This window comes from Paramisgurnus dabryanus, chromosome 9, assembly GCF_030506205.2.
Source record: "Paramisgurnus dabryanus chromosome 9, PD_genome_1.1, whole genome shotgun sequence".
In the NCBI taxonomy this organism is placed as follows: Eukaryota; Metazoa; Chordata; class Actinopteri; order Cypriniformes; family Cobitidae; genus Paramisgurnus; species Paramisgurnus dabryanus.
The window spans coordinates 538,136-550,421 of record NC_133345.1 but is presented as its reverse complement, the minus strand read 5'-3'; the positions used below and the strand labels follow the sequence as shown (position 1 = coordinate 550,421).

At 35.8% G+C, this 12,286-nt stretch overlaps 3 non-coding genes across 3 annotated transcripts; all 3 read left to right on the top strand.

Moving 5' to 3' along the window:
* Window positions 1–205: 205 nt before the first annotated feature.
* Window positions 206–370, top strand: LOC135753528 (U1 spliceosomal RNA). The gene has a single exon (XR_010533699.1). It is a non-coding gene; the product is annotated as a U1 spliceosomal RNA (small nuclear RNA).
* A 5,673-nt stretch (window positions 371–6,043) lies between these two features.
* LOC135753471 (U2 spliceosomal RNA) lies at window positions 6,044–6,234 on the top strand. Its single transcript, XR_010533658.1, has one exon. It is a non-coding gene; the product is annotated as a U2 spliceosomal RNA (small nuclear RNA).
* Window positions 6,235–7,016: 782 nt separating this feature from the next.
* Window positions 7,017–7,181, top strand: LOC135753542 (U1 spliceosomal RNA). The gene has a single exon (XR_010533712.1). It is a non-coding gene; the product is annotated as a U1 spliceosomal RNA (small nuclear RNA).
* Window positions 7,182–12,286: the final 5,105 nt, after the last annotated feature.

Below are 12,286 nucleotides of genomic sequence, written 5' to 3'. Positions count from 1 at the left end.
TTTCACTCTACACGGTTCAACCGGGCTGGAAACGGAATAAAAACAGGGTAGATCTCGAAGAATGTTTGGTCTCAGACGTGGCTTCGTGCGCTTTCCACCTGGTCACACACAGTAAATGAAATGTTAGTCGGACGGCCTCCGGGGGCGCCGTCGATGTGATCGGTCACAGGAAGATGCGGCCGTCTGGCCTCAAAGGGTGTCGCTCATACTTACCTGGCAGGGGAGACACCATGATCATGAAGGTGGTTCACCCAGGGCGAGGCTCAGCCATTGCACTCCGGTTGGGCTGACCCTTTGCGAATTCCCCAAATGTGGGAATCTCGACTGCAAAATTTCTGATAGTGGGGGACTGCGTTCGCGCTCTCCCCTGACCTTTGTGTTAAAAATAGATTCGCTTGTCGTTTTACGTAAAATCCAAGAGACGTCTAACCACGGCCCAAGAATACATTAGTCATCAAAAAAGCGGCTATTCAACGACTACATAACTTTTAATAGACAGCGAATAAGTGTCTAGGCTAAAACAAGGCTTAATTTGGGCTGTCAGTGAAAATCTAATAGCCGTTTGACCATTCCAAACGAATAGACTAGCCATTAAATAGAACCACAATCAAACGGCTACATGTCTAAGAGCACAAAATAATGCTTAGATGATTCTTTTACTTCCAATATAAGAGGTTCTCGGGAATGGCAATCATCCAAACTAATAAATTATAAAGGCTTTTATAAGAAAATGACAACAGTTAAACAACCTAGACAGCGTTGGGCAATACAAAATGCTAATAAATACAAGACAAATTGAAATATTGTACATGCATGTACATTAAACCAGCCAACAAATCTGCCAATGGGCTACGACAATTTTTCTTGAATTAAGTGTTTATATCTAGATTTGTTTCTTACCCCTTTGGCAGATTTATTTGCTTGTTTTAAGCCCAAATTCTGAGTTTTTTCTCCCTAAAGGCTAGGTTTATTTTCTTAGGGCATTTTGCTCATCAAAAAATGCATCTTATTTTAAGACTTTCTAGATATTTGTATAGTTAAAACAGTTCGAAATAACAAGTAAGAAATGATTTTTTGCAATGTATTCATTCATTCGCTACCCTTCATACTACAGCTGTCGAAAAACCACAGCAACGTCGACAGACCTGGAAGCGTAGCTGTATTTGTTTAACTCACAAAGACAACGGGTAAAGTATTTTCTTGATTACCTAAATGACTTGCTGTAGGAAAATAAGTTTAGGTTTAAGGGGGGAAATACAGTTTAAAGGGATATTTCAATTTATGATGATAATTCTGTCATCATTTACTCATGCATACAGGCTTACAACAACACGAGGATTAGTTTTTTTCTGAGTAACACAAAAGAAGGTATTTTGAGGAATGATGGTAAACCCACAGCAGATAGTCACCATTGACTTCCATAGTAGGAATAAAAAAATATGATGGAATTTAATAGGTACCATCAACCGTGTGCTAACCATCACTTTGCAAAATATTTTCTTCATCATTTATCACGATACTTCCAAAATATTTTTTCCTACTAAGTCAATATTTCATTATTTGCTTTACAAGCTTAAAAATGATGGTGACAGGATTCCATGGTAATCACAAACAGGTAAACAAGTAAAATAATCACTATTTACTTTTAAAAGCATTTTGAAAATTGCTTGCTTATGCTGGGAGTAAAGGTATTTCATGCAAAAGGTATTTCCTCTTTAAAAGGTAATGTATGCTTCTTTTAAAGCTGACACATTTGCCACATTAAAATAACAGAAATGTGTACTGTTTAAACTTTTTGGAGCCGGTGTGTCTGTGTTCTTGGGGCACACATCTACATGTAAAAGCAGAATTGCTTATTATTCTTCTCTATTTCTTGTATAGGTCAATTATGAGTGAAGAACCGTTCACCAAATGAAGACCGCAGCCAGGTGACGGGATCCTGTGGTAATCACAAACAGGTAAACCAGTAAAATAATCATCATTTAATGTTAAAATAATTTTGAAAATTGAAGTTCTGTGTGTTCTTATTGTACTTTATTTATTTCTGCAGGTAAGCACCATACCGTAAGCTTCATTCCCTTTATAACAGGTAAGGTTCATACTGTTTTATTCTTTTGTACTGTTTTATTCGTACTGTTTTAAATCATTCAGTAAATGCAAAGTTAAACTGATGTGTTTTTAATCTAGATTTAAAAGTGTCTACTGTTGAAGCACATCTGATCTCTTCTGAAAGCTGATAATAACTGAATGCTGAGGCACCTTGTTTTGAGTGAACCCTTGTTTTTTCTAAATGACCTGATCCTATTGATCCGAGTAATCGGTTTCATATTCGATTAGCATATCTGTCATGTATTGTAGCCATGAAGTGGTTTTTAAACAAGAAACAGTACTTTTTAAATCCATTGACCATTGCAATAATCGGCCCTGCTGGTGATGAAAGCATGAACAAGTTTCTCTAAGTCCTGTCTTGAGACAAAACCTCTAATTCTGGCAATATTTCTGAGATGGTAGTAAAAGCAGAATTCCTTATTATTTTTCTCTATCTCAGGCTCTACGGCATATATGTCATGATTTTATTTGTCTATTTATATGTCTATTTACAAGGACTGCCTTGGCCAAATGTTATTGTTAATTAATATTGAAGCAGTTATTTAACATAGGTCCTTTGAGTAGTGATTTGTGTAATGATCCATATATCTATTTTTATGTATATTTTTAACTTAGGAATGTGATTTTAAAGCTCATATTTGTTATTGTATGACACCTCTCATGTTATGAAAGTAAAAAATAAATGTATTTTCTGATGTCTTGCATTTCTGTTTTTAAACTGTTAATCCTTATCAAGTGCTATACATTAGAAAGTGGATATAGAGTGAAATGCACACGGTGAATAATGAACGCAGACCTTCAGTGCCGGACCTCTGACCCGCTAACCTCCATCCCGACAGCCAGCGCCTTCTCCGGATGCCATTGCGGTATCGCTTCTCGGCTTTTTGGGTGAGATCGAGTGGACACCGGGGACTACACGTTTAAATGGATTTTTGACCTTCGGCTATGGAAGCGAGGCTTGTTCCGTCCACTCCGTGCATCGACTCTGGCGCTTTCCGGGGACAAATAAGGTGAGTTTAAAATCAGAGTTTGCTTCTTTAGTGCGTGGTTGCCAGTTTGTTTGCCAGTCCGTGGTCCATAATACGATCCGCGTTCGTGGTCTCTCCATCGCTCAGTACTTTTCTGTGTTTCTATTTTACGTAAAGCTAACACCAAAACGATTGTGGAAGGCGCTATATAGATTGTTCTCAAAGAAAAAAAACGAGAAACAAACCCATGTGAATATGGGTCAAATTATCTAGGCGGAGCACTTCGTTCAAAGAAAAACGCAACAGAATTGTTTGCGTTGAACAAAGACAATGGTGCCTGCAGACATCGAATGTGTATTGTGGATAAAAAATGGCCAGTGGGGTGGGACAATTTTTCTTGAATTAAGTGTTTATGGGAAAAGTTCACGAATTTTTTCTTACCCTGTAGTCAGATTTATTTGCTTGTTTTAAGCATAAAATAACAGGAGAAGAAATTGTGTAGGGGGAGCAGAGGGTTTTTTTTCGTTCAAAGAAAAGCAGCGTGGCACGAATGAATGTTTGGCTGAAATGCTATCGTAATTTCCCCCTTAATTTTCCTTACAAACATGAAACCAGAGAGAAGGGTCAGTTGGCATCGAATTGCACCTTGTATTCGGTGATTGATTGAGGAAAAATATGCGTATGTGTATATATATACTTGTTTTGTTGAACAGAGACAATGGCCGCGTGCTCCAGCGTCACCTATATGCCTATTTCACAAAATGGCGGCTTTGACCGGAAGTAGGGAAAACATCGTTCAGGTTGCACCACTACGATGGCCACTCAATATAGTATGGACTGACAGCTGCTTTGTTTTCTCCTACACATGAATTTACTTGTAAAAATAACAATAACAGATATTGTCGATTGGTGTTATATTATTTTTTTAGCATTTCGTATTATCAAAATATATCATATGTTAGACAGCTTATCAATTTTAAATAAAATAACGAGACATACATAACTATTCGTGTCTGCTCCCGTTTATTGTAATGAGTGTGCACATTTGGAGAAATACTTAGACATTTTACTTCTTATTTCTTTAGACTGAATAATTATTTCTTATTAATTCCAAAGTATGCGACCCGATGATCTAATCGTGGTGTTGTATGTGCTATTCCTCGTTTGTTTGCCTGCATCCATTGCTTTACGGCTTGCTTGTTGCGTTTAAATGCACATTTGATTTCTTTACCAGCATTGGATTTAGACCATTCAATGAGAAGAGTTAACAGCGTTTATTATGATTGATAAGCCCTCAACGGAGAATGAGGTCGGCATACATTAAAAGCCTTATTTTGTTTTTATCGTGTGCCTTCCAAAATGTATGCGACGAAACTTAAATCACGCAAAATATGAATGGTAACTAGACGTGCTTGTTGTGTGCAAGGAGTGCATTTATTTGTAAACTTTTGCTAAATCAAAATGGTTTATTTGTATTTGCTTTTTACCTGGGTTTTATCAGGTTCGCAGTCGGGACATTTTTAATCCATAGTGTATGCATAATTAATTTCAAAGAAATAAGAAGTAAAATGTGTAAGTATTCCTCAAAATGTGCTTTGGACTAAGTCCCCCGTCATCACAGCAAACGGGAGCAGACCCGAATAGGTATGGCTAGTTATTTTATTAAAAATTTCCAGCCGTCTGTAAATTTATGTTTGAAAGAAAAAAGTAAATTAATATCTTACTTACTGTTTTTGTCTTGTTTTCTAGTGAATATCTGACAATGCTTAAATGGAGATACATTTACTTGGTAAGCAAAGTGGCTTAAGATATTATGTATTGTAATAGAAAATTGTTATAAAAACGTTTTGTTTTTGCTGGGAATTCTTGTATATATTTCACAGCTATATAATTAATTATAATAACGCACTTTTTGTTGATAAACATGTTAAAAAATACATTAACACATAATAATGTGGCAACAAATCAAATGTGCATTTAAATGCAACAAGCAAAAATAAATAAATAAAGCAAATGCACGGAAAAGAAACGAGGAATAAAAGAAACACCGCGATTAAAAAAATCAGATCGCATACTTTGTAAAATAATTGAAATAAATTATAAAAATCAACAGGTTTATATTTAAAACAAATAAAAAATATCTGCCAGCGGGGTAAGAAAAATAAACTTAATTCTAGTTTCAACTTAATTCAATAATAAACTCAATTTAGGTTTATTTTTCTTACCCCACTGGCAGATATTTTTACTTGTTTTAAGCCTTAACCTATTACATTTTAGAATTTATTTCAGTAAACAAGACTTAAATTCTAAGCCACTTTGCTTATTAAGTAAATGTATCTCGATTTAAGAATTATTTTTTAACTCGAAAACATTAAGAAAATACTAAGTAAACGAACAAATTGGGATGTTCAAAACACTTAAATATTTTTTTTCACTCTACCCTTCATATTACAGCTGTCGAAAAACCACAGCAACGTTGACAGACCCGGAAGCCATGATACATTAGCAGTTTTTAAAATAAGTTAAATCTAGAATCCTTATTGGTTTTAGATACTTTAAAGCAATGAATGATCTTCTTTCTTTTGAATTGATTTGGTATTATGGAGGAGCTCTGTGTCTGGTTATTGAAGATGATTTGTTCTTTGCTCCTATGTTGGCTTATTTTTTTGTTATTTCCGTTACTATATATATTTTTTCTTTGTTTTTTCTGATTTGAGGTTATGAAAATGTTTTAATTTGTAATAAAGGTTTTTTGAAAATTCTAAATTCTCTCTATCTCTCTCTCTCTCTCTCTCTCTCATGAGCGTGGATCAGATCCTGCATTAAAACATGAACTTCTGATTTGCTAGCTCAACGTTCTACCTCTGGGTTATACAATGAGAACGTATAGAGTTAAATGCCCGCTAGCCTCCACCCCAAAAGCCAGCGCCTTCGCCGGCTCCCCCTTTGGCTGCGTCTATTCCGGTATCGCTTCTCGGCCTTTTGGCTAAGATCAAGTGTAGTATCTGTTCTTATCAGTTTAATGTCTGATACGTCTCCTATCCGGGGACTATATGTTAAATGGATTTTTGACCTTCGGAAATGGAAGCGGAGCTTGCTCCTTCCACTCCATGCATCAACATGGTATTGCAGTGTTTCCATGAATGGTGCGCTCCCCATCTCGGGGATAAATAAGTCAAGTATAAAAAAAGAATTTGCTTCTTTTGTGCGTGAGTGACGGTGTTTTTTCTAATCCGTGTGTTTTAAAATTGCTGTGGTTTCGTTGGCTTTATTGGTTTAACGAAAAGCTTGCGTGGAAATGAACACGCTGATAAAGAAATGTTTTTGTAATGTATTTAATTATTTTCTTTACAAGTTTGCGGAGGTGATACGAGGACGAATTAAACATCCTCGACACAGCTGAAGGCGCAACAAAAGCGAACGAGACCGATTGGAATGTTAAAAACACCTGAAAACTTTTTTCACTACCCTTCATACTACAGCTGTCGAAACACCACAGCAACGTCGACAGACCTGGAAGCATAGCTGTACTTGTTTAACTCACAACGACAACGGGTAAGTCATTGAGCCCTGTGTTTTTATTTATCCACGTTCTAAAATTGCTATGCTTTCGTTGTTTCTTGATTGCTCTGTACATTTCTTTGTTTCTATTCCACGTAAAGTTACTTTGTAATAACGAAACCATATATTTGAATGCGCAATTTAAATCCATTTGATTTAAATTGTTTCACATATTTCACTCTACACGGTTCAACCGGGCTGGAAACGGAATAAAAACAGGGTAGATCTCGAAGAATGTTTGGTCTCAGACGTGGCTTCGTGCGCTTTCCACCTGGTCACACACAGTAAATGAAATGTTAGTCGGACGGCCTCCGGGGGCGCCGTCGATGTGATCGGTCACAGGAAGATGCGGCCGTCTGGCCTCAAAGGGTGTCGCTCATACTTACCTGGCAGGGGAGACACCATGATCATGAAGGTGGTTCACCCAGGGCGAGGCTCAGCCATTGCACTCCGGTTGGGCTGACCCTTTGCGAATTCCCCAAATGTGGGAATCTCGACTGCAAAATTTCTGATAGTGGGGCACTGCGTTCGCGCTCTCCCCTGACCTTTGTGTTAAAAATAGATTCGCTTGTCGTTTTACGTAAAATCCAAGAGACGTCTAACCACGGCCCAAGAATACATTAGTCATCAAAAAAGCGGCTATTCAACGACTACATAACTTTTAATAGACAGCGAATAAGTGTCTAGGCTAAAACAAGGCTTAATTTGGGCTGTCAGTGAAAATCTAATAGCCGTTTGACCATTCCAAACGAATAGACTAGCCATTAAATAGAACCACAATCAAACGGCTACATGTCTAAGAGCACAAAATAATGCTTAGATGATTCTTTTACTTCCAATATAAGAGGTTCTCGGGAATGGCAATCATCCAAACTAATAAATTATAAAGGCTTTTATAAGAAAATGACAACAGTTAAACAACCTAGACAGCGTTGGGCAATACAAAATGCTAATAAATACAAGACAAATTGAAATATTGTACATGCATGTACATTAAACCAGCCAACAAATCTGCCAATGGGCTACGACAATTTTTCTTGAATTAAGTGTTTATATCTAGATTTGTTTCTTACCCCTTTGGCAGATTTATTTGCTTGTTTTAAGCCCAAATTCTGAGTTTTTTCTCCCTAAAGGCTAGGTTTATTTTCTTAGGGCATTTTGCTCATCAAAAAATGCATCTTATTTTAAGACTTTCTAGATATTTGTATAGTTAAAACAGTTCGAAATAACAAGTAAGAAATGATTTTTTGCAATGTATTCATTCATTCGCTACCCTTCATACTACAGCTGTCGAAAAACCACAGCAACGTCGACAGACCTGGAAGCGTAGCTGTATTTGTTTAACTCACAAAGACAACGGGTAAAGTATTTTCTTGATTACCTAAATGACTTGCTGTAGGAAAATAAGTTTAGGTTTAAGGGGGGAAATACAGTTTAAAGGGATATTTCAATTTATGATGATAATTCTGTCATCATTTACTCATGCATACAGGCTTACAACAACACGAGGATTAGTTTTTTTCTGAGTAACACAAAAGAAGGTATTTTGAGGAATGATGGTAAACCCACAGCAGATAGTCACCATTGACTTCCATAGTAGGAATAAAAAAATATGATGGAATTTAATAGGTACCATCAACCGTGTGCTAACCATCACTTTGCAAAATATTTTCTTCATCATTTATCACGATACTTCCAAAATAATTTTTCCTACTAAGTCAATATTTCATTATTTGCTTTACAAGCTTAAAAATGATGGTGACAGGATTCCATGGTAATCACAAACAGGTAAACAAGTAAAATAATCACTATTTACTTTTAAAAGCATTTTGAAAATTGCTTGCTTATGCTGGGAGTAAAGGTATTTCATGCAAAAGGTATTTCCTCTTTAAAAGGTAATGTATGCTTCTTTTAAAGCTGACACATTTGCCACATTAAAATAACAGAAATGTGTACTGTTTAAACTTTTTGGAGCCGGTGTGTCTGTGTTCTTGGGGCACACATCTACATGTAAAAGCAGAATTGCTTATTATTCTTCTCTATTTCTTGTATAGGTCAATTATGAGTGAAGAACCGTTCACCAAATGAAGACCGCAGCCAGGTGACGGGATCCTGTGGTAATCACAAACAGGTAAACCAGTAAAATAATCATCATTTAATGTTAAAATAATTTTGAAAATTGAAGTTCTGTGTGTTCTTATTGTACTTTATTTATTTCTGCAGGTAAGCACCATACCGTAAGCTTCATTCCCTTTATAACAGGTAAGGTTCATACTGTTTTATTCTTTTGTACTGTTTTATTCGTACTGTTTTAAATCATTCAGTAAATGCAAAGTTAAACTGATGTGTTTTTAATCTAGATTTAAAAGTGTCTACTGTTGAAGCACATCTGATCTCTTCTGAAAGCTGATAATAACTGAATGCTGAGGCACCTTGTTTTGAGTGAACCCTTGTTTTTTCTAAATGACCTGATCCTATTGATCCGAGTAATCGGTTTCATATTCGATTAGCATATCTGTCATGTATTGTAGCCATGAAGTGGTTTTTAAACAAGAAACAGTACTTTTAAAATCCATTGACCATTGCAATAATCGGCCCTGCTGGTGATGAAAGCATGAACAAGTTTCTCTAAGTCCTGTCTTGAGACAAAACCTCTAATTCTGGCAATATTTCTGAGATGGTAGTAAAAGCAGAATTCCTTATTATTTTTCTCTATCTCAGGCTCTACGGCATATATGTCATGATTTTATTTGTCTATTTATATGTCTATTTACAAGGACTGCCTTGGCCAAATGTTATTGTTAATTAATATTGAAGCAGTTATTTAACATAGGTCCTTTGAGTAGTGATTTGTGTAATGATCCATATATCTATTTTTATGTATATTTTTAACTTAGGAATGTGATTTTAAAGCTCATATTTGTTATTGTATGACACCTCTCATGTTATGAAAGTAAAAAATAAATGTATTTTCTGATGTCTTGCATTTCTGTTTTTAAACTGTTAATCCTTATCAAGTGCTATACATTAGAAAGTGGATATAGAGTGAAATGCACACGGTGAATAATGAACGCAGACCTTCAGTGCCGGACCTCTGACCCGCTAACCTCCATCCCGACAGCCAGCGCCTTCTCCGGATGCCATTGCGGTATCGCTTCTCGGCTTTTTGGGTAAGATCGAGTGGACACCGGGGACTACACGTTTAAATGGATTTTTGACCTTCGGCTATGGAAGCGAGGCTTGTTCCGTCCACTCCGTGCATCGACTCTGGCGCTTTCCGGGGACAAATAAGGTGAGTTTAAAATCAGAGTTTGCTTCTTTAGTGCGTGGTTGCCAGTTTGTTTGCCAGTCCGTGGTCCATAATACGTTCCGCGTTCGTGGTCTCTCCATCGCTCAGTACTTTTCTGTGTTTCTATTTTACGTAAAGCTAACACCAAAACGATTGTGGAAGGCGCTATATAGATTGTTCTCAAAGAAAAAAAACGAGAAACAAACCCATGTGAATATGGGTCAAATTATCTAGGCGGAGCACTTCGTTCAAAGAAAAACGCAACAGAATTGTTTGCGTTGAACAAAGACAATGGTGCCTGCAGACATCGAATGTGTATTGTGGATAAAAAATGGCCAGTGGGGTGGGACAATTTTTCTTGAATTAAGTGTTTATGGGAAAAGTTCACGAATTTTTTCTTACCCTGTAGTCAGATTTATTTGCTTGTTTTAAGCATAAAATAACAGGAGAAGAAATTGTGTAGGGGGAGCAGAGGGTTTTTTTTCGTTCAAAGAAAAGCAGCGTGGCACGAATGAATGTTTGGCTGAAATGCTATCGTAATTTCCCCCTTAATTTTCCTTACAAACATGAAACCAGAGAGAAGGGTCAGTTGGCATCGAATTGCACCTTGTATTCGGTGATTGATTGAGGAAAAATATGCGTATGTGTATATATATACTTGTTTTGTTGAACAGAGACAATGGCCGCGTGCTCCAGCGTCACCTATATGCCTATTTCACAAAATGGCGGCTTTGACCGGAAGTAGGGAAAACATCGTTCAGGTTGCACCACTACGATGGCCACTCAATATAGTATGGACTGACAGCTGCTTTGTTTTCTCCTACACATGAATTTACTTGTAAAAATAACAATAACAGATATTGTCGATTGGTGTTATATTATTTTTTTAGCATTTCGTATTATCAAAATATATCATATGTTAGACAGCTTATCAATTTTAAATAAAATAACGAGACATACATAACTATTCGTGTCTGCTCCCGTTTATTGTAATGAGTGTGCACATTTGGAGAAATACTTAGACATTTTACTTCTTATTTCTTTAGACTGAATAATTATTTCTTATTAATTCCAAAGTATGCGACCCGATGATCTAATCGTGGTGTTGTATGTGCTATTCCTCGTTTGTTTGCCTGCATCCATTGCTTTACGGCTTGCTTGTTGCGTTTAAATGCACATTTGATTTCTTTACCAGCATTGGATTTAGACCATTCAATGAGAAGAGTTAACAGCGTTTATTATGATTGATAAGCCCTCAACGGAGAATGAGGTCGGCATACATTAAAAGCCTTATTTTGTTTTTATCGTGTGCCTTCCAAAATGTATGCGACGAAACTTAAATCACGCAAAATATGAATGGTAACTAGACGTGCTTGTTGTGTGCAAGGAGTGCATTTATTTGTAAACTTTTGCTAAATCAAAATGGTTTATTTGTATTTGCTTTTTACCTGGGTTTTATCAGGTTCGCAGTCGGGACATTTTTAATCCATAGTGTATGCATAATTAATTTCAAAGAAATAAGAAGTAAAATGTGTAAGTATTCCTCAAAATGTGCTTTGGACTAAGTCCCCCGTCATCACAGCAAACGGGAGCAGACCCGAATAGGTATGGCTAGTTATTTTATTAAAAATTTCCAGCCGTCTGTAAATTTATGTTTGAAAGAAAAAAGTAAATTAATATCTTACTTACTGTTTTTGTCTTGTTTTCTAGTGAATATCTGACAATGCTTAAATGGAGATACATTTACTTGGTAAGCAAAGTGGCTTAAGATATTATGTATTGTAATAGAAAATTGTTATAAAAACGTTTTGTTTTTGCTGGGAATTCTTGTATATATTTCACAGCTATATAATTAATTATAATAACGCACTTTTTGTTGATAAACATGTTAAAAAATACATTAACACATAATAATGTGGCAACAAATCAAATGTGCATTTAAATGCAACAAGCAAAAATAAATAAATAAAGCAAATGCACGGAAAAGAAACGAGGAATAAAAGAAACACCGCGATTAAAAAAATCAGATCGCATACTTTGTAAAATAATTGAAATAAATTATAAAAATCAACAGGTTTATATTTAAAACAAATAAAAAATATCTGCCAGCGGGGTAAGAAAAATAAACTTAATTCTAGTTTCAACTTAATTCAATAATAAACTCAATTTATGTTTATTTTTCTTACCCCACTGGCAGATATTTTTACTTGTTTTAAGCCTTAACCTATTACATTTTAGAATTTATTTCAGTAAACAAGACTTAAATTCTAAGCCACTTTGCTTATTAAGTAAATGTATCTCGATTTAAGAATTATTTTTTAACTCGAAAACATTAAGAAAATACTAAGTAAACGAACAA